Source organism: Talpa occidentalis, unplaced genomic scaffold, assembly GCF_014898055.3.
Source record: "Talpa occidentalis isolate TD23 unplaced genomic scaffold, MPIMG_talOcc4v2.1 talOcc4.6, whole genome shotgun sequence".
NCBI lineage: Eukaryota > Metazoa > Chordata > Mammalia > Eulipotyphla > Talpidae > Talpa > Talpa occidentalis.
The window spans coordinates 75,844,096-75,868,311 of NW_023604972.1; positions in this window are offsets into that span (position 1 = coordinate 75,844,096).

Genomic DNA, 24,216 nt, shown 5'->3' on the forward strand with positions numbered 1-24,216 from the left:
ATTTTAAGTGAATATTTGAAAGGAAACATGACCCGCTATATATGTTTCCAAATATTTGGAAACTGGTATATTGTATTATGCATCTCTAAATGATGGGTAAGAAATTTATCACATTTCTAAAATAAGTTAGAAAAATTCTGTCATGGTTTAATTTCTGAGATATAGACTGCCTGAAATCTTAAATATATTGTTCAAAGATTCTCTTTTTCTGTGTACCTGCTAGTTGTTGTTTTTAGATTAAAAAAAATAAGTAGTTATTGCAAGAACAATAATAGAATTATTTTAGTGTACTCTAGGACTTGGCAGCAGTTTGATAGTGAAACATCTAGATTCATACAGGATCTGATTTTAATACTCCCTAAGTTTAATTATTTTTATAATTTGTAATGTTTTGAGTAAGATTCATATACATTCATGAAACTATGTAAAGGTAGTTAAATATTTGTTGAGTAGATGAACAGTAGAAGCTATTTATGCTTGAAGAGTTGTTGCCCTCCCATTTCCAAGACTGGGTAAGATTGAACTTTCTTGCCTGCAAATACTATATTTAGCTAAGAAAATGTAATAAATGCCATGTGTCTTTTCTCTATTGAAATTCTAAAAATTAGTGCACATTTTCCCACATGGATTCCCACTTCTAAAGTGATCATTGAAAACTGTATAGAAATGAAGTTTCTCGGTTGATCTCTGTAAATACAGGCAGTCAAATTTCCAGGCAAATCATGTTGGAATACTGTGAGCCAATTTTACAATTCAGTAAGATTATCAAAATGTTATTAGTGCAGTGTAAACGAGCATATCCTGAATATGCATTTTTCCCTTGATTTCTGTATTATAATTTGAAGAATGTGATTTCGGTTTCTTAGATGTGGTGAAAATGATTTAGAAAAAAAAATGTTTAGACTTTGTAATTGAACATATATGAACTTTAATTCTGGATCAGTCACATTATCTTAAGTTTCAGAAAACTGCTAAAGCTTTCTGAATCTTTTCCTTCTCTTATAAAAAGTGATAAAACAAAACAAACTTTATAAGATTATTTGAAGAATAAAATAAGAGATTTTTGAAAAGGTAGGACCATAAATTACATGTAAACATAATTTTTACACCATAATTTTATTTATTTTTGTAATTCTTCTATATAGTCCATATTTTCTAAAACCCTCTACATTCTCTAAATTTAAGGCTAAATTGACTTATGGAATAAAATGTATATAACATGCTTGGAAGAAATCTCCAGAGTTCAAAGTATTAACTATACAAAAAGAAGTAAGTTGAAATTAGTTTAATTAAATGAATTTTATTTAGCAAGATGAAATAAATTTTGACATAATATGGTAGGACCTGATTGATACTAACCCACCAGGATTGTTTTCATTGACCCATTAATTTGTTTACAATGAATTTTGAGAGATTTATGAATACCAATTTTATAAACATTCTGTTTATAAAAGTTTTATTTCTGCTAATTTTTAAAAATCTATCAATTTCAATACCTTTAATTTGAAATCTCAATACAATGAGCTGTAAAGATAAAATTGAAACCATAAAAATACAAACTTACGTGTATTATTTTATCAAATACAATGCCCAACAAATAATGTCATGAGTTCAATATCATTTTACTGTTTACAAAATGAATGAAAATATAGAAAAGAAAAACAGAGAAAAAATATAATAATATGTAATGTATTAAATATTACATCAAGTAATAACCCCAAATATTATAGCATATTCCTACTAGTCATACAAAAGTTTGTTATCCAACTCTTTACTTGACAGCCATTCTTTTGGTAATATTGCAAAATTTCCGCCAAATAGGAGATGTCAACCATTTACTGTCAATGCAGATTCCAAATGATTATATTCTAGTAGAAACAAATTACTTACTTGATGAAAGGATAATTTGCTTCCTAAAAATCACACAGAAAAAAAAAAGAAAATATTCCCAAATTAAAAATAATTTTACAGTTCTCCAGTCAAGAAATTATTTAGGTTTAACTTGTTTCTAACATCACTTCAACTACATCCTCTCTTCTGCTCACAACGTGGGGCATTTTGAGAGCTAAAATAATACTTTTGGCCTTATTTTATTAGTTTCTTCTTGCTTTTTATCTCAATTGCATGTTGTTTGCCCTTAAAACTTTCTACCAAGATGAAATATTGTAAGATACTAACAAAAACAACTACAAAAATGCCAGCAAGCTCGTTGGGTTCAAATGTCAAAACGTAGTCTTAGAAAGAAAAATTGCTAAAGTTGGAAACAAAAATGTGTATATACCAAAGGAATGGATAACCCTAGTTTAATTTATGTGTTTTCAGTTATAGTTTTACTTGTCAAATTTTTTTTAAAGATTTATTTTATTTTATGCATTTAAGAGCTGAGGCACAGGCCAGAGGTGTGGGTGTGTGTGTGAGAGGATTCACCAGAGACAGAGTGGGGAACAGAACAGGCAGATTGACTGAAGTCCACTGCTGAGAGGAGCAACAGACGAGTCAGGGATGGTCTGCTGTGCCATGTGGGTTGCTCCCTGGCCAGCAGAAGGATTGAACTCATGCTGCAGAGGCTGTGGATAGCTTCATAGGTTGAATCTTAACCCCTTGCGCCACCAGGGAGGCCCTTGTCAAAATTTTTGAATTATTCTGTATTCCCCATAGATACGTTTCTGTCTTCATAATTAAACCTATTTAAAGAATGAAAATAAATGTATTACTGATTCTTTCTCAATATAGATGCCTAAATATCTGAGGGATTGTACAAAAGGATATTATATTATACCCTAGTGAAAAGATGTGTTGTCTGAGTTTTCTTATAAGAGTTTTCATAAACAAGTTTAAAGATTTCTTCTAGGAATAAAGATGATTTGATGCACTGATAGAAAAACAAACTAAATTGTGCTGAAACATTCAAGATATAGAAATTCCCTATTTCATAAAAATTAGGGTATATGTCTATTTCTTAGAAGACTTATAACACAATTGCTATAGATGAATATAACATGTTATATATAAAATATCTAAAAGATATATATATATATGCATATGCATACAGCACACACATGTTTGTGATGCCCATAGAAATTATTTGTGGTTTCAGAAATTATGCAAAATGAATACTTAATACAAGGAACTTATGGTTACATTTTGCAGCGTTTTCTTCCACTGAGCAACACAATCACTGCTAAAAATGTGTAGACTGGGCCTCCCAGGTGGCACAGCGGTTGAGCGCTGGGTTGCGAATCTGCCCGCAGCCTCTGTAGCTTTGGTTCGATCGATCCCTGGCCACCGGGCGAGAGTCCCACATGGCACGCAGACCTCTCCTGCTGCCTGCTGTTCCTCTCAGCAGTGTGTTTCGTCAGTATGCCTGTTCTGCTCTCCGCTCTGGCTCTAACTCTGGTGAATTCTTTCACCCTCCCGTGCTTCTGACTGTACCCAGTGTTTGTATAAATGAATAAATAAATCTTAAAAAAAAAATGTGTAGAATGACAGAATATTAACTCTTTAAATCAAAACCCAACCCAAAAAGACAAAATATTTTCATTGAAATCTTTGGATATATTCTTTTTAAAAGCAGTTCTATGCACATATGTTTTCCTGAATTTATATCAAGATTAAGGGAGCATTTATATAAAGAAAAATGAGTTATTTTTAAGCTTATGCATGTACAGTTTTTGGATTAGAGACAGATTTCTGTTGTAAGAGTCAGGAGTCTGTATTTATTTTCTCTTACAAAACTTTAAAATTTGTTTCTTGTTGCTCTTTGTAGTAATATAAAACATACATGGATTACTGATGGCATAAATCTTATTCAAATATTGATATATGAGCTAACTAATGTGGCTTGAAATTTTCCTTTTAGTAAAGGAAACTTTTAAAAGTTTAAACTATTCCCTGTTCAATGTAGAGCGTTATCTTCTGCTTCTCCTCACCAACTCTGTGTGTGTGGGTGACACCTACCACAGGCAGCACCAGTCCACCAGAGCTGTGTGAGCCACCTGCAGTCCTATATCATGAGGATCAAGGGGTCTTTCCTACCACACACCTCTAGTGCAAAGGCACCAGATGCTGCTGCTGGTGGGGCATGTTGCTTTGACATCAGGAAGAGGTATGCAAATTCTGTTTGGTCACAAGTTATGGTTCATTGCCAGTACTACTGGTTTGCATAAACCTTCTCTGAACTTGGACAATAATCACCCAAGTTTGGTCTTGTGCCATCTACCCCATTCATTATCTTCTGTAGCACTAGTAAAATGTATACTCCTGGATTCCACATCAGGAATCAGTATTAACAATTCCTTTGGAAACATTGTAAAAAAAAAAAAAAAAACAGTGAAGTAAAATAATTCATCAAAAGTACATACACTCACATATTATTTTATAGTAGCAACTAAAATGCATAATTTTTATCAGGTTGGTTTTGAATTTTTTGTTAAACAGATAGTATATTGCAGATACAATTTGAGATCCTTTTATTTTTCTCACTGTACTCATTTTTCCACCTTCTTAGCAGTAATTACAGTCGGGCATATGATGACTATTTCTTGAGTCCATGATTTGTATGTGGTGATACTTTCTCATCATTTTGGGGGGACATGTATATGTTTTTTTCAAATCCCAAATTTTGAGAACAATCAATTGAAAATTTGGGAAATATAATACTATTATAAAAATTGAAGCTTAATAATCAACACATTGCTGTTTTGGTGGAATCCATTTATATCAAGTGTAAGGCAAAAATCACAGGCATGCTGTCAAAGGTTGAGATTGATGCTTTCAGGAACAGGGAAGTCAGTGTATGGGAGAGAAATGGTTACTATCTAACCAGACAGTCTTTTTTTTTTTTTTTTTTAATACCTTGACCATATTGTGAGTGTATGCACATGGTTCTATCCACTGGATGAGTCAATTTTGCAAATAAAAAAGTTATTTATGTTTATATGCATAATATTTTTTAAACAAATCTTAGGCATGATGTTGCAATAAATAATGAGTTTTAGAAGCAAAGTAAACCTTTGAACTAGCAATTTTTGCATGTGATGCTGAGGAGTGCTTTAACATTTTTAGGAAAATCAAACATTACATTATTGGAATATCACTTAATGATGTTCTTTGTTGTTCTGCGGTGTTTCAATTATTTGTTATAAAATACAGCTTGCTGTAAAACACAGAAAATATTTTCATTGGAAACAAAGACACTTAGTTCAACTTTAGCAATAAGCATTCTAATGTCCAATTTGAAGAAACTCTTTCATACAGACTTTTTTATTGTATTTTTTAATGTTGATATATACACAATATCTGATTCAGAGGTATAGACTGACATCTCTTAAGATATATATTATCATACCACACCCACCATCAAGTTTCCCATAGTCCTCCACCAGATTCAAATGGGCACACCCCACACTTTTCTTTCCACCTTCTGGTAATCTCAATTCTCCAGATTATTAGGGTTTGTTTTATATGGATTTGTTTGTTCATTTATTTTATTTCTCTATAACGTTTGAGTAAAATCATCTGGTATTTATCTTTCTCATTTTGACTTAATTCATTTAGCATAATTTCCTCTAGTTCCATGGACACATTTCTTTTTTTTATTATGCTCACAATAATATTACTATCCCACCCAACATTGCAGTGTTGGTCCCCAGGCCAGCAACACCACAGAGCAGTGCAATGAAAACCAGATGGAAAACATATCTTGTATCACTTGTGGGTTCATGCTATAGACAGAGGTTGGAAAAATGTGGATTTGTACCACAAATGAGACAAGAAGACCACTAGCTCTATTATCCTACTGAAAGAAGCTTCTAGGAGATTAGATGGAAGGATATTTACTATGGTAGGTTAAATATCATATTTGCTAAAAAAAATAAAAAAGACTGCAGATGTGATTAAATTAAGGTTATTTAAATGGAGAAATTATTCAGGAGAGATCTAAATGCTGTCACAATTGTCTATGTTTGAGAGAGATGGAAGATTTGAGAAGGAAAAACAAACTGATTTTGGACTACTGGCTATAGAAACTGAAAGAAAATAAATCTGTGTTGTCATTTGCAACAAAGCATAGAGAAAGTCAAACCTATGGGCACATTCAAAACACTAAAGGTTGTGGTAAAATGAGCTTGCTTCTAAGGAGAGTAAAGATATAGGCTAAATTGTAGGATAGTTTGTAGGAGAAAACTGGGGAATAAGTCAGCTAAAAGGAACCCCTTCTGGGCAACAAAACAAATATAAATACTGACTTCATGCACTAGTCTTTCAGAGACCCCCTATTGTGATGAGACTTGTTGCAGAGCAGCTCATGCCACAGAGCATTGCTTAAATCAGCTGAGTACTAGATCATAATTGGCAGTGATAACCATATGGGTGTGGTTAGAGAAAGAGAGGAAGAGAGATCTACTAAAACCACTATGATCCTGGGATGACTATGGGCAAGACTAAGCCTCTGTTTGGTGAAAATCAGACTTCACTAAAATAATGCAAAGAGTCACTGAGCAAATGGAAAAAAAAAAAAATAACAAGAATTGTAGGACGTCAATGGACACCATGAAGAAATTGTAAAGACAGCCCCAAAATTGGGAGGATATATTTGAAATCATGAATTTGATAAGGTCCAGAATATGTAAAATCTCTTTCAATTTCAAAACAAATCAATCATCCTAATAAAAACAGACAAAGAAGACAGACATTATTTTCCACAAAAAAATATGTAAATGACCAACAAGCACAAGAAAAGATAGTCAACATCATAAGCCAGGAAAAAAGTGTGAATCAAAACCACAGTGAGAAACCACTTCATACCCCTTAGGATGGTTAGAATTAAAAAAATAAAGGACATAAAGTGTTGACAAAGATACAGAGAAATCTGAAACTTCTTACACTACTGGTGGGAATGTAAATTGGTACAGCTACATTGGAAATAGTCTGACAGCTCCTCAAATGATGAAATTCAGAAGAACCATTTGATAGGCAATTCTACTTCTGGTGTATGTGCAAGAAAAATGAAAATATGCCCACACAGAAACTTGCACATGAATATTTATAATGGCATTATTCATATTAGTCAAAAGGTTTAAATAACCTAAATGTCAATCAGCTGATAAATGGATAAACAAAATTTAGAATATTCCAAACAATGGAATATTATAAATAAAATTAGTTAACTACTGATATATTTTTCAAAGTAGATGGATTTTAAAATTATTGTGCTAAAAAGATCAGTTAAACAAAAGATAGAGTATGAGATTCCATTTATTTAACATATCCTGAACAGAAATTTTATAGAAATCAAAAGCAGGTTAGTGGTTATATAGGGCAATGGCTGGGATAATAGGGTGGAAAGTGACTATTAATTGATGTAGGGTTTTGTTGGGATGATAATGGAAATGTTCTGAATTTGACTATGGTGTCAGTTAAATATATATGTAAAACTGTTGACCTTATATGGGTAAATTGCCCGTAAATGATATATAACTCAGTATACCTACTTAAAATATAAGAAATTGAAGAAACTATGGTTGAATTGATTGAGGATGAGTGATGAAGAAAACACACAGGAGACTTTGCAGTAAGGGAAAATGTTTTATTTCTAGTCTTAATGTGGGTACATAAATTAAAAATATTTGATTTGTATAAACAAACCTTATTCCAGTGTTTTATATTAGATATACTTTGCAAGTAGAATATACAGAAAGATAGAGATAAAATGTTATGTAGATATAGTAAAAATCAAATAATTCAAATTTAACAAATAAGTCAGGTATACTTACTTTAATTCTATTTTTTTACAAATATTTTCTTTACGGTTTCCATTATACCAGAAACTGTTTCTGATGTTTTAGGCGCCTGTTCTGCTTAAAAATTGTAGTTGATAATTGAATAATACAAATTTGACATTGGTTCAAACAATGCTTCCTTTAATTCAAAGCAAAACAATTTTTGATTTTAAATGAAATTAAACTACTTAAGTAGTACATTTGCTGTATAATAAATAATTTAAACTAAGAGAAAAAAAATGGTGTACCTTAAAATGTTTTTCATAATAGTTTATGTTCATTATGCAAAGTTCTAAATAGAAATGTTTTTCACAAGTATTTACTTCTCCAGGCTTATGAGCTATTCCATAGAATTTCTTGGACTCAAAGCAATATATGAAATCATGAGTTAAAATTTCGTAGTTACATGTATTAGTATGTTATATACTAATATTATTATGTTGCTTATTTAATAATAAATTGTATAACAGTACTTCCATAAGCCTTTTAAGTGGTCTCATAAAGATACATTAAAAAAAATTAGTAGGGCCTCCCCTGGTGGTGCAGCAGTTGAGCACTGGGCTGCGAAGCTGCCGGCAGCCTGTGCAGCGCTGGTTAGATCCCTGGCCCCCCGCTGAGGGTCCCACATGGTGCGCAGACCTCTCCTGCCGCCCGCTGCTCCCCTCAGCAGTGTATTTCAGTCCTTCTGCCTGTTCTGCTCCCCGCTCTGGCTCTGGTAAATTCTCTCACACTCCTGCACTTCTGATTGTACCCAGTGCTTGTATAAATAAACAAATAAATCTTTAAAAAAAAAAAAAAGAAATTAGTAATGGCAGAAACCAAATCACAGATTCAATACTGCGATTCCACCTAAATATTCCAATTTGGTTAATTTTTTATTTTTTTATTTTTTTAGAATAACATGAAAATAGGAACCAGGTGCAGTTCTTTTAGTACTCCAAGACCAACTTACAGCAAGCAAAATGTGTCTGTTGTCACTTCGGGAGGGTAAGTAGATTTGGGAACCAGCACCCATGGGTAGTGTAAAGGAGCATGGTTCACACTGTCTGAAATTGCTCATGCCCTGGTTCATCCAGCTGGTAATGAAGCAGTCAGCATCCCATCTCTGGAGTGGAATAGGCAATTATTCTAGCTTGAAACTCTGCCCTTGCAAATTGAGTGTGGCAACAATTCACATTGGCTGTCATTATAAAGTCCCTCAAAACAAGATACTATCCATATCAGTTCAGAAGGAAAAATCAGAGATGCCTAAAAAGTTTACCTTAACTCTGAATAGATTATTCTACATTGATGATATGGATATTTAAATTGCCTTTGGAAAGAACTTTTTGTAGTTTTATTCTTTAGTCTTACTCTAAATTTTCTAAATATGTCTAAAATAGCATTGTAAAATATTTCTGTTAAATTCTCATTAATCTGCTTCTTATCTAGCAATATATTTAAAGATCAAAACATTTCTTGTTCTCCTTCTAGTCACATTTTAATCCTATTGTAAACAATAAAGAAGAAAGAAAATTCCCCTTGACCCTGGATTTATATATAGGGAATAAAGTCCTGTAACTGCACCTCTCAAACCTGGCACATTTCTATATTTTCTGGGGTGCTCTTAAAACAAAACATGTGTCCTGTCACAACCTATATTAATTAAATCTGAATTTCTGGGGGGATATGATCTACAGATGGTTGTCTATAAGAGCAGCTTGGATGATTCTAGCATGTTCTAGGTAAGCACTAAACATGCAACATTCATTGTGTATATAAATCATCTGGTAACTATTTAAACTGCAAATTTTAATTCAGATATTCCGTTGTAGGAAATAAGAAACTAGACTTCTCTCACATTTCAAAATAATGTGGATTTTGCTGGTTTATGGACTGCAATGTACAGTTGCCAGACTCTAGACCAGAATTAGCCTAATATTCAAATTACCTAGGAAAATTAAAATACATTTCTGAGTCCATGACACACTTCAGATTTATTATATCAGAATCTTATTGGGTACAATTTAGTCATCGGTTAATTTAAAGTGTCCAGGTAAGAGCCTCCCCAGTGGCACAGCGGTTGAGCGCTGGGTTACGAAGCTGCAGCACCGGTTTGATCCCCGGCCACAGCGTGAGGGTCCCACATGGCCCGCAGACCTCTCCTGCCACCCGCTGCTCCCCTCAGCAATGTATCTTTGGTCTGCCTGTTCTGTTGCCTGCTCTGGCTCTGGTGAATTCTCTCACCCTCCTGCGCTTCTGACTGTACCCAGTGCTTGTATAAATAAATAAATAAATAAATAAATCTTTAAAAAAAATTAAAAAATAAAGTGTCCAGGTGAATCAATTTTGCAGGAAATGCTGAGAATTTTATTGATCTAAGTGTCCTCTCCATCCATTACTATATGGCCATCCCCCCATTGATTTTTTTCCTAGACTTAACGATACCAAAAATATTTCATCAAACAAGTCTTAAAAACCTTAATTTCTCTATCTACAGCATCCTCATATCTTTGAATATTCAGTGGTTGAAATATCTGCTGACACTCATTTTCCCTCCTTCGCAATTGCCAACTCATATTTCAGACTTTCATTATCCTTTGTCTATAATGGCTGGCACATTTTTTGTCCAGTAATTTCTATCTAACTCAAATTATTTAAAATCTTATTCAATATATTTTATCCACTGTTGCCAAATTAATTTCTTTAAAGCATTACTCAAATAGTATCACTCTCTTTGTCTAGAATCTTCATGTTGTCCTTTTACTTATAATTTTTACAGGTAAAATTCCTCAATATATGATTCAGTATTCTCCATATCCTAATCTCTACTTATTTTTTTTTAAACAATATTTGCTTCCCCCCACCCCCTCAGGTTGAGTCGCCATAGAATTTCCTTCCCCAAGGTACCCGTGCACCATCACCACAGTCCCCTGTGCTCCTACCTCCCTCCCTCTGATCCCTCTCCCTCCCCCTCCTCTGCAGTATATCTCTGATTTATAGTTGTCTGTTTTTGCTTGTTGTGTTTTGTACTGTTATTATTTTTTTACACTGATGTCTTATTTTGTTCCCCTACATTCCTGTTATAAGTGAAACCATCTAATATATTTTTTTTTCTTTTTCCTCTGGCTTATTTCACTGAGCATAATTCCTTCTAGCTCCATCCACATTGCTGTGAATTACATGATTTTATCTTTTTTGATTGCTGAATAATATTCCATTGTGCATGTGTACCACATCTTCTTGATCTAGTCATCTATTTTTGGGCATTTGGGTTGTTTTCAGGTTTTACCTATTGTAAATAGTGCTGCAATAAACATAGGTGTACAGGTATTCTTTTGAAAAAAAATCAAAGCTGAAATAAAAGAAATAGAAATAAAAAAAAAAAAACTGTCCAAAAGATCAATGAAACCAAAAGTTGGTTCTTTGAAAAAATAAACAAAATAGACAAACCTCTAGCCAGGCTCACAAAATAAAAATGGGCGAAAACACATATAAATAGGATTATAAATGAAAGAAGAGAAATCACAACAGACTCAGTAGAAATCAAAAGAATAAGCAGAGATTACTATGAATACTTATATGCAAACAAATTCAACAACCTAGAAGAGATGGATAAATTCCTAGAATGATATAGTCATCCAAAGCTGGACAAAGAACAAATAGAACACCTAAACAGACCAAATACAAGCAGTGAAATTGAGACAGTAATCAAAGCACTCCCCAAAAACAAAAGCCCAGGCCCAGACAGCATCACAAATTAATTCTACCAAATGTTCAGCAGTGAATTAATGCCTATCCTACACAAACTTTCAAAAAATTGAAAAAGAAGGAATACTACCAAATACGTTCTACAAAGCCAACATTACACTAATACCAAAACCAATCAAAGACAGCACAAAAAAAAAAAAAATTAGAGGCCAATCTCCCTAATGAACACTGATGCAAAAATCCTCAACAAAATCCTTGCCAACAGAATCCAACAGTGCATCAAAGGGATAGTACACCACAATCAAGTGGGATTCATCCCAGGGGCACAGGGATGGTTCAACTTACGAAAATCAGTAAGTGTAATCCAACACACCAACAAAAAGAAAAATAAAAACCATATGATCATATCAATAGATGCTGAGAAAGCATTCAGCAAAGTCCAGCATCTTTTATGATGAAGGTCCCTGAAATTCTCAGGCTAGAAGGAACATATCTTGACATGATAAGAGCCATACACAACAAACCCACTGCCAATATTATTCTCAATGGCGAAAAGCTGAAGGCTTTTCCTTTAAGATCAGGAACAAGACACCACTGCTTTTCAATATAATACTGGAGGTCCTAGTCAAGGCAATAAGACAAGAGAAATATATACAAGGAATCCAAATAGGGAAAGAAGAAATAAAACTATAACTATTTGTAGATGATATGATAATATACAAAGAGAACCCTAAAAATTCCACAGAAAAACTACTCAAAATAATCAACCAGTTCAGTAAAGTATCAGGATACAAAATCTTCTTCAGTCAATCTGAAGAAGAAGAAATCAAGAACATCATCCCTTTTATAATTGAAACAAAAAAAAAAATCAAATACTTGGAAATAAATAACAAATGAGGTAAAAGACCTATATGAAGAAAATTATAAAACACTGTTAAAAGAAATTGAAGAAGACACAGAGAAATGGAAAGACATCCCCTGCTCATGGATTGGAAGAATTAGCGTTATGAAAATGCCCATCCTCCCAAAAGCAATATACAGATTCAACGCTATTCCAATAAAAATCTCAATGATATTCTTCAAAGAACAAATACTGATGAAATTCACATGAAACTACCTACAAAAAACCACGAATAGCCAAATTCCTACTGATTATAACAAAAGAAAAAGGAGGCATCACACTTCCAAATCTCTACTTAATTTTCACTTAAATTTTTACCTAATATATCATTATTTATAGAGATCCCCTAGGGATCTGATCTCTTTTTCTCACCTGTCATTGACCCAGCAGCAGTCTTTAGAGTATGAGTATCTCTATCATTTCTAAACACAAATTTATACCTTCAAAACTTATTTAAAATTTCCTTAAAACTCCTCTTAATATATATATATATATATATATATATATATATATATATATATATAAAACTTCCTTATTGGATACCCTTGTGTGCTTTTTTCCTACATAATTTTTTTAAAGATTTATTTATTTATTTATTTATTTATTTATTTATACAAGCACTGGGTACAGTCAGAAGTGCGGGAGGGTGAGAGAATTCACCAGAGACAGAGCAGGGAACAGAACAGGCAGACTGACAAAATACACTGCTGAGGGGAGCAGCGGGCTGCAGGAGAGGTCTGCGTGCCATGTGGGACCCTCGCCATTGGCCGGGGATGGAACTGGCGTTGCAGAGGGTGCAGGAAGCTTCACAGCCCAGTGCTCAACCGCTGCACCACCAGGGGAGGCCCTTTTTCCTACATAACTTACAGAAAAATTATGTTATAATTATACTTAATGTTTACCAGATCCCTAAATATCTCTAGACCTTAAGATTTTTGACACAGAAACAGGGTTTTTACAATCTCTTAGAAAACCACACCCAAAATTAGTAGTCAATGAATGTTTACTCAATTTAAATATATAAATGTTTTCTCATTGGGTAACTGTTTTGTGCATATTAATTTAAAACACAATTTTTAAAATTTATTTTTATTATTATATTTTAATTTTTGTATATTTTTACATCATTTTTCATTGTTGCACAATGTATGCATTTTCATCTTGGTTATAGTCCCCATACAATTCCTGCCTCCCCCTTGTTAAAACACAACTTCTCCTAGCAAGTTTACAATACAGAGTTTAAATATGTAAAGCAAAAATGACATAAGGAAGTATAATTAATTTCCATTTAATCAATGGAGTTCAAAGAGACTAAATATACTGAAACTGCAGCAACCACAGTTGATGTACAGCATTTGACACAAAACGTGTTGCTCAAAAATAGATCCTTAGCATTTAAAGAAAAGGATTATTTTGTCAACATTGATTTTCAAGAGAAATCTTGGGATTTGTAAAGCCTGTGAGAAAAGATGAAAAAGGCATGTTAAATGAGAAATAAAATAAACACTAAACTGAGAGGAGGAAATGCAAATGGTAGGATGGATAGATCATGAAGAGACAGGTTTGGAATACCACTCTGTGGTTTTTGTTGAATTTTTATGAAATGCATTATGTCTACTGAACAAATATTTAGAAACATTTTCATTGATTAATCTCACATTGGAGATGGGACAAAAAATTAAAAGCATTTCAAATTCATCTAACCAGTACAAAGAGCATGGTTGAAAAACAAGAAATTTTATTTACTAAAGTAATTCAGAAACTTTCAAAAATAAATATAAATTGCTACCTGAATGAAGCATTTCTTCCATTACTATTCAAAACTGAATCATAGAGAAAAATTGTGGCTTTATAATTAAATGTCTTTACTTAAATAATGAATTAAGAATTATTATATATAACTAAAATTATATTATTATTAAAATACTGAGAATTATGTTATAACCATGTATTGCTGTTATTGAAAACAAATATCATGGTGTTTATAAAGATCACTTAACTGCTACCAAAATATATTAGTCTAGCTTTAGAGCTACAAAGTTTTACAAACTTTCCAATTGTTCAAAAAACAATTTGCCATCTCTTTAGTTTTCCCCAATTCCTACAGTCTGATGATGGAATTTGTAAATACTGATTTTTTCTAATCTCTCTTACCAAATATTGTTTGAATATTTACTGACCATTAGGTTCCTTTGGTTATTAAATTTTGCTGTCTTGTGTCACTTCCTTTGATTCAGCTTTTACCAAAAGTTGTCTCTTCATAATATCCTCTTGTGATACTATGAAACACAGATATTGCCCAGAAAGCCTAATAGTAGTTTGAATTGTTTTTGTGTTCTCATACTTTATCTTTATTTTCATGCAAAATTTAATACATATTCCACAACATATTTATTTTTAATGTAAAATGTTGTTTTACATTATTAATCTTTGGATAAATGTAACAATTCAATAAAATATGCCATATCATGTCTAATAAAAATTACCACATATCTTTGTAGAGAAAGTTTCTTCATTCAACTGTTAAAGAAATAATTTCAATTCCATCATACCTAGCCATGCAAAAGTATTGTTCTTTTGTTTTTTAAATAAACACTATACATAATCATCTCTGACAAATGCTTGTATTATTCAATAGAGTGCCTTTTTAATATATGTGATATATTTTATAGTTTTTATATATAATAATTTACATGTTATATAACAATTTTAGAAAATGCATTACTGGCTCTCTGAAAAATAATTGTGATATAATTTCTTTATGACTTAGAAACTAATATAACTTCATGTTCAGAAATTTCTAAAGAAATTTTGAATTTAATAGGTGTGCAGTAGGTCTAGAAATACACTTTTTTTTTTTTTTGCTTTAAAAGCTTTTTATTTTTGAGATAATTTTAGATTTTCATGCAATGTGAGAAAAGAAAAGATCCAGAAAGAGCCTGTGTGCCTTCACCCAGTTTACCCCAAAGGTAGTAACGTATGTTACTACAAGTCAGAGAGGTTTGGGCCTATCGTTTGGAAATAGAAGACATTTGAAATAGCAAATGAACAAAGGCAGAAATTAAAATGTGCATACTACTTTTCAGGAATAAAATAATAAACCGATTTTAATTGTCACAGATAATACCTATAATAGACATAATAAAGACTGGAAAAGTAGACTAGGGCCCTATTATGAAAGATGATGGCTTTTAAAACTAAGGAAATTATATGAAGGACTTTAAATTGAGAGAAAATATAAAAATTATCTATTAGAAAGTTATTCTGCTGATAAAATGTAGGATTGCAGGAAAATGACTCAGGAATTTAATATATTATGCATTTGTCTATAAGTATAACTTAAAAATTGAGTATTTTAAATCTCTTTAGCTACCTTTTTAACTTTAAAATAAGTTTTATCAAAATTTCTCTCTGTAGGGCCTCCCTGGTGGCATAAGGGGTTAAGACACAACCTTTAAACTATCTGCAGCCACTGCAGCACTGAGTTTGATCCCTGGCCAGGGAGAAACCCACATGGCACAGTAGACCTCTCCTGACTAGCCCGCTGCTTGCCTCAGCAGTGTATTTCAGTAAATCTGCCTGTACTGTTCCCCATTCTGTCTGTGGTGAACCCTCAATCCCCCGCACTTCTGGCTTGTACCCCAGTTCTTGAATGCATAAATAAATAAATCTTAAAAAAAATTCTCTCTGTAAAGTGTCAGAATACACATAAATTCAAAATTAATAATGTACAAATAAAAATCAGCATTTCTGCTTCTGTTAAAGACTACATATTTTATATTATATTAAACATTCAGTTGAGAACAATTATAAAATCTGGAAAATATTTTTTAAATGTTTGAATGTATTGAATAACTTATAAGGAAGTAAGGAATTACAGCTTCCATTTCTGGGACAAGAATACCCAGTAAGATAAACTCTGATATTTAAGAATTATTTTAATGAAAGTATGTATTTCATATTATGGTAAAACTGGTTAAGGGTAGAATTAGAAGCTAAGCAGGTCTATCTAAGGACTCACACATTTAGGGGGGATGCTGTTTTCTGAGTGCCCATGAATGAGATTATGGGGCAAGGTATTGCTTTAGTGCCCTAGCAAACATGTCATGATTGGGGCTAGCTTAGAATTAAGGGGAAAATGGAAAAATACTCCTTGACATTGCTGTGACTCAGATTTGAATCACTTCAGTTCTTGATTGCCTTAGGTGATCTGTGATATCTGGGAAACTTGGCCTTCTTGGAGAAATGTATTCTATTTCTAGGAGAATCAATGTCATCTGGGCCTCCCTGATGGTATAGGGGTTAAAATCTCAGCAATATCAAGCTATCACCAGGCACTGAAGCATGAGTTTAATCCCTGGCCAGGAGCTAGCCCACATAGCACAGCAAACCTCTTCTGTCTCACCAGTTGCTCCCCTCAGCAGTACATTTCAGGAAATCCACCTGTCTGCATCCCATTCTGTCTCTGGTGAATTCTCACCCCGCCCCCCGCCCATCTCTGGCCTACACCACCATTCTTGCATGCATAAATAAATAAAAATAAATCTTAAAAAAATAATTTGATCACTCAAATTACTTCTTAAACCTCTCATGCTGTACAGTTATTTTAATTAATAAATTAATGTCTTTAAATTGTTAAAAATAATCAAGGATAGATACTAGCTAACAAGAGCACAAGAAACTAAACCATGAAAAAAAATTGAAAAAACAAAATACAACATCTCAGGGGCATTTAGATAATGAAAAACTCAGACCTAAGTTTTTACTATTATGCCAACAAACTCTGGAAAATAAATGTTTGGAAATTTCAAAATACTAGAAAGAATTTAGAAAGCTAAAGTAGTTAGTGAACCTTAAAACACATTTACAAGTAATACTGAAAAGATCTCTCCTATATAATTCAAAGAAAAGAAAGTCCACAAATAAAGGAATAAGTAAAAAATATAGAACTAGAAAACTAAAGACAAAATGACAGTAGTAAATCCTCATAGATCAATAATCACCCGAAGTGTAAATACATTGAACAGAGTGGCTACCGGGATCATCAAACAAAACCAAACTTTCTGCTATCTCCAGGCTATCCTTCTGATCTCAAAGTAAAAGGTTGGAAAAAATTCTGCTAACAAATGGGATCCCCTAAAAAAATAGTGGCAGCCTGTGTGTGTGTGTGTGTGTGTGTGTGTGTGTGTGTGTGTGTGTGTCAGAAAAAATAGACCTTCCACTAAAGTAGAGAGCAAGAGACAGGGAAGGTCATGATATAAAGATTAAGGGAACAATGTATCTGGAAGACAAGCACATCAATATATGTGCCCCAACTAAGGAGCATCAAAGTACATAAGATAAACCTGAAAACAGGTATTGGCAGCAACAGTGTAGTTATAAGGGATTTCAGCATCCCACTGTTATCAATGGACAGATCAACCAGACAGAAAAATCACTAAGGAAACAATCACTTTAAATATGTAGAATTAGACCATATGGTCTAAATAGGTGTTACGGTGGAGAGCAAAATTTGAAGGGTGCCCCAATGACTATGGTGGGGAGCTATGGGTTGGTGGGTGTGGAGTTGCTATGATAGTGGGTGTGGGGTTGCTAACAAACACGCAAAGGGGTGTTATCCTATACTGCTGAATCATATACAGTGTTGTACACCAATATTGCCATAATGTATAAGCACGAATAAACAAATAACACAAAGCAAGTTATTAAATAAAATCTTTAAAGTAAAATGTCATCCAAACATTAAACACTAAAATGACACCAGGAAATTTGAGTTGTAAGAAATTAATAAGGAAATGAGTATATTTGCAAAGAAAATGATGATTAGAACCATTTGTATTGTTGGACAAATAAAGCCAAGTTACACTTGAATAATTCCAATCAGTAATAAAACTGTGTTAGCAGTGGCTTTGAAAAAATTTCTGGTCTCACTATCATTTCTTACAATACATTTGTTAATGTTGACAGTCATTAAAGATAAGAACATGCTGGTTATTCAAATTCTTCAGGACTCAGTTTTCTTTTATAAAAGGCTAATATTATAATAGTCATGATGTAACCAATGTATTCCAAAACCTTGTTCTTCCATCATTATTTTTATGTTTCAAAGAAGTGCTTTTATCACATCTTTGGTTCTGCCTTCATACATCCTATCTATTTTCACAGGATTGAGATTTAAAAATAAGCAGCTAATGAGCCAAGCTTCCAACCAGTGCAATCATTTTTAGACAGAAGCCCTCCAAGGATTTTTTCAGGAAATATTTTATCTGCCTGGGCAGAAGTAGGACATCATGCATATATCTCTATTATATCTACATAATCCTAGAATTGGAGAGATTTTTAGAAATCTCACTCTAAGGTGAGAAAAGAATGGAAAAGAGATCAACTCAGGTTCTCAGGAATTCTTTAGCCCCATGACATTAATTTTTCTGTAGCTTTTTTTTCCCAATATTTAAAATTTTCAATAGTCTGGAAATGTCAGCATCAGCACCCAAGCTGACATTTCCTTCCATGAGAGAGAATGATGTAAACAAAATATTCAGAAAGATTTTTAAGGAAGGGCCTCCCGGATGGCGCAGGCTATTGAGAGCAACACTGAGAAGCTGTCCACAGCCTCTGAAGCACGGGTTCGATCCCGGCCTGACAGGGAGATTCCCACATGGTGCGGCAGACCTCTCCTGTGCAGCCTGCTGCTCAGCAGTGTACTTCAGTCAATCCTTCCTTTCTGTTCCCCATTCTCTCTCTGGTGAATCCTCACACCCTCCTGCATATCTGGCCTGTACCTTGGTTCTTGTATGCATAAATAAATAAATCTTAAAAAAAAAAAAAGATTTTTAAGGAAGGCTATGCTTTCACTTTACAGATCTCTTCAGTCCCCCAGAAAGGCAGATCTTCTTCTCCTGCTTTAGTTTAGTCTCAATGGACTACAGTCAAAATTCCAATTTACTTGTTGACTTCAGCCTGGCCACCTTCATTCTATCATGGACACAATCACATACTTATATTCCTAAAATATAATCTGATCACATATTTTAAAATACTTTTTTAAAAACTTAAGTTCATTTTCTGTCTTTCTTTTATAAGGTGAAGACAAAACCTTAATCAAGTACCCAAATCTTCCTATGAAATAGTTACTGCCCCTACATCAAGCTTTAACTTCCTGGCCTATGAAAACATCCAATAAATTTTGTGTAGTGGATGGCATTGATCATAACTAAGAGAGATCTGGAAGTAGACAATTAGTCCTATGCCTTTCAGATTAAAGCCTTAATCTATGGTTCTAATTCCAGATGATCGTGAAATGTTATAGAACATGAATCATGAACTGTTCTAAGGACCCCATTATGCACTGAAAAAAATATTGAGTATGCCTCAGAACTTTGGCTTTTGTGGTTTATATCTATTTATATTTACTGTACTAAAAATTATGTAAGGATATTTTAAAAATACTTATTAACTCATCAAAATATTACTAATAAAATTATATTTATATTGAGATAAACCTCCAAGTTTATATTTATTTATACTGAGATAAACCTCTAAGTTTATGGTATTTAATACAAAGTTCAAATACAGTATTTTTTTTTTTTTTTGGTGGGACCCTCGCCAGCGGCCAGGGAACGAACCGGCACTGCAGAGGCTGCGGGCAGCCTCGCAGCCCAGCGCTCAACTGCTGTGCCACCAGGGGAGGCCCTCAAATAAAGTATTTTTTAAGGAAGATATATATCTCCTTTGTAAGATATTACATATATACATAGTTTTTGCTTTATATCCCTACAATAATTATAATGACATGTGAATATTTATGTATTTTGTATATTTCTGAAAATATACAAAATACTAATAATGGATATTACCACTAATCAAAAGAATGGGACAGGATTTTATTAAGTGCATAGTTTCATTTTTCACCAAATCTCTTTCTATAACATTCTAATTTATATTAATTTCTTTACATTCAAAGTATATTAATATACTTTTTTAAATATATAGTTTCTGCTTGAGATACCACTTAATATTAGACAACTGAGACTCAGGAAGAACATTCCTAAATATGTTTGTGATAGGCAGGAAAAAATATACATTGCACAGTTATATCATTATTATTATAGATAAACAACTTCTGGAGTATAAAAAAGAGACAAAACAGAGTGAAAATCCTAAGTTTTCAGATGATACTCCAGGGCCTCCCTGGTGGCGCCAGGGGTTAAGAAGCAACCTATGAAGCTATCCACAACCACTGCAGCACAAGTTCAATCCCTGGCAAGGGAGCTACCCACATGGCGCCGTAGACTTCTCCTGACTTGCCTGCTGCTCTTCTCAGCAGTGTATTTCAGTCAATCTGCCTGTTCTGTTCCCCACTCTCTCTCTGGTGAATTATCTCACCCCCCACAACTCTGGCCTGTACCCCAGTTCTTATATGCATAAAAATATATTTTTTTTAAAAAAATAGATGATACTTCATTAAACATTCTATTACACGACAATACCACTTTTACTGTGTTTTTTTTTAATATCACCATTTTTTAAAGATTTATTTATTTATGCATACAAGTACTTGGGTGAAGTTCAGAGGTGTGGGGTGTGGGAGTGGGGGTGTTAGGGAGATTCTCCAGACACAGAGTGGGAAACAGAACAGGAGGACTGACTGAAATACACTGCTGAGGGGAGCAGTGGGCAAGACAGGCAAGGTCTGTTGTGCCATGTGGGTTAGCTCCCTGGCTGGGAATTGAACTCATGCTGCAGTGGCTGCCAATAGCTTCATAGTGCTGAAATTTAGCTCTTTGTGCCACCAGGGAGGCCCCAATATCACCATTTTTATGTAGTTCATAATACATGCTATGTTTCGTGCTATGTATAAAAAGAGAAATACTCTAAAGTACCTGTTCTCAGGGAGATTATAATGCAGAATAATATTTTTAAGCAATCGTATATTTTAAACTGTAAATGTCAAATTGGTAGATGAAGTACATATATAGGATATCAATTTATTTTATTTTAACATAATTCACATTCCTCAAATTTTTACTTCCCTGCACTACCACAAGGTTTGATTTTATTAACCAGTCTATTCTCACACTATTAATTATATTAAATACCTAATACACTGGCATCAAAATCAAAAATATTTTCTTCAGTTCCACATGAGAAATTACCCATTTTGACTTAACATGGAATCCTGGGGATGAGACTATTTTTCTTAGAATCTTTATACATTGAATCATTCCCAAAATACCTTTTATTATGAAAGTGAAGAATAAGTTTATCCAAATCTGTGAATATTTAACCTCAAAGATAAAATGCCAATGTTGCCAAATAAATTCTAGCCCTCTACAATGCAGTGACCATGAAATATATGTAATGAGATCAATTTAAAGTAGGTTGATTTCTCGTGGTTATTCTTCTATGTAACAAAACTTCTGCATGGAAATATTTGACAAAAAAAAAGAGAACTATTCCTAAGTGTTTTGGTTTAAGATTTTGTGGGAAAAACAAAAGATGGTAGTCTTTACTACAGGTCTAAGAGAGATGCCATTGTTGAATTCTGAAGCCTGAAATGAAGGCACAAGCATTGCAGTACTATGAGATATCCCCTTACCATAGCCATCGGAGTTGTAGAGTTTTGGAACTAATTCAAATACAAATTTCTTCATCTTCGTCCTAAAAACAAGAACAGAGTCAGCTTTTTGAGGTCTAGCCAGATGCTGATTTTATAATCTTAGCTATGTAGGCTAACTGCTCACAGCTCAGGATTTGAGGCTTTCAAAGATATTTTTAGGACAAATCAGCTAATGAGCAGGTACAAAACTAAGCATAAATGAGCAGTAGGGCAAAGGCAGCCAAATGTCAGGGAGATTCTCAGATGTTAGGACAAATGGTAATTACTCAATCCAGTTATGGGTAGTGGTGAGTAAAAATGAGCTATTGCCAACTGTTATCCAGTCAAAGGTTTAATTTTTTATGCATAGAAATAGAATATGCACAGAAAACAGAAACACATAATGCATGTCAAAGTAAGTTATTCTTGCTATCTTTTATGCAAACAGAAAATATAGTTTCCTTTCCTTTTCTGGAGCCTCCCCCATACCACCCTATTAGCTATACTACTTGCATTATAGCTATAATGAATATTACATCTTTGTTGTGCAGTAGCTTATTTGTAATGACAAGGCTTCGTGTAATCCTTCAACATGTTGCAGAAGGCTCCAAGAAATCAGCATGGTCATAATTCACTCCCTCCATTACTATCACACCACCAACCTCGGGCCTGCCCTCCACCAAGAATTAATAGTTAGTGTCAGGAAAACTCTCAAATAAATCAGTTCATTTGCATTAAGGACATTACATCAGATTACCAGCATCTAGAGAATGACTAAATGTGAAACAGAAAAGGAATTTTGCCAGGGACATGGCAAACATATTTGGAACATATTTAGCTGCTACTCTCTTTAGTTTCCAATGCAAAATTCAGTAGCAAGACATGGACATAAGACAAAATCAAGTGGTTTGGATGAGCTAACTAAATCATTTTATCAATACTTTTTTCTAATCTTTTGCTTACAGAGTATTAACTGAGGAAAAGTGATTGCTAGTCCAATTTTCTTCTGAATATTTTTTTCCTTAAAATTCAGTCTTATCTTTAAGAAAAAAAAAAAATGTTTATTAAAGTGGTTTTCCCCAGACATGCCACAGTGATTTAACAGAATCAGGCCTCATTTTCTTTTTTTTGTTTTGTTTATTGTTTATCAAGCAACCACTGCAACCGCTTCATCCTAACAATGCAAAAATGTCTAACAATTAATGTCATTGAAACTTTAAAGCTTTGCTTTTCTGCTTTGGGCTTAGTTCCCTAGCCTCCCTGAAGTCCTACAGGCACCCCTTATTCATTCAGTGTATTCATTTTAGCTTAATTTAGCCAGTAACCTGGTAGTGCTTACAACCAAAGAAACTTGAGACAGAGTGTTTGGGAGAGAACATTTAAAAATAGTTTCATGATACTTCCAATCAGAGAGCCAGACAGGAGTTTTGCTACACAAAGACTAATTCTGGAGATAATTTTCTTCGTCTATCTATAGTGACTGATGAACACCAGGAAAAATGAACCGAATGTGCTTATCAGTCCAAATCATTTATAAGCATAAAAGTATCTGACAATGGCTGTGGAGATAGTGACTGTGACGGCCACTAATATGTTGAACAGACACAACAACTGCAAGCAAAATGCAAATTTCAATCATCATTGTCACTTGTAGTCTCCCATTATCTAGTTGGGCCATTGGATGAAACCCTAGAGAGATTTGTGATTTTATTGTATTACATAATAAATAGTCCTTTGTCACCGAGAGTCACAAACACAATCATAAATAAGAGTTAGAGTGAATGTTATAATTCAGAAATCAAGATTCTGAACACAATTTCCTTCCCCACCATAACCAACTTTCAGCAGGCTTCTCGTTGCTTGGGAAATTGATATTGTGTTCTCTCTTTTCTCTGAGTATGCTAACAACTTTGTGGTCTTAGTCATTATTGATTTTTTTCAATATTTCTAATTTTTCACCTGAATGAACATTATGGAATCACATGTATTGGCCCTTTTGTAAATGTGTGGAACGCTATGTCACATATATTGATATTGTAATAATCATAGTAATCATTGTAAGAATCAACATGTTTTATGTATTGACATTGCAATGACCCTCACAGATGAAAAGGAGAGGCAACTGAGATAGAGAAGATTATCAATTATAAAACAACTGCTTGTTTATGAAGACAATGATAAACAGACATGAGAAATGCAAGGGTGGGTAAAACCTGAAGGTGCAGAGAGGTCTCATCTAAATCAAAATG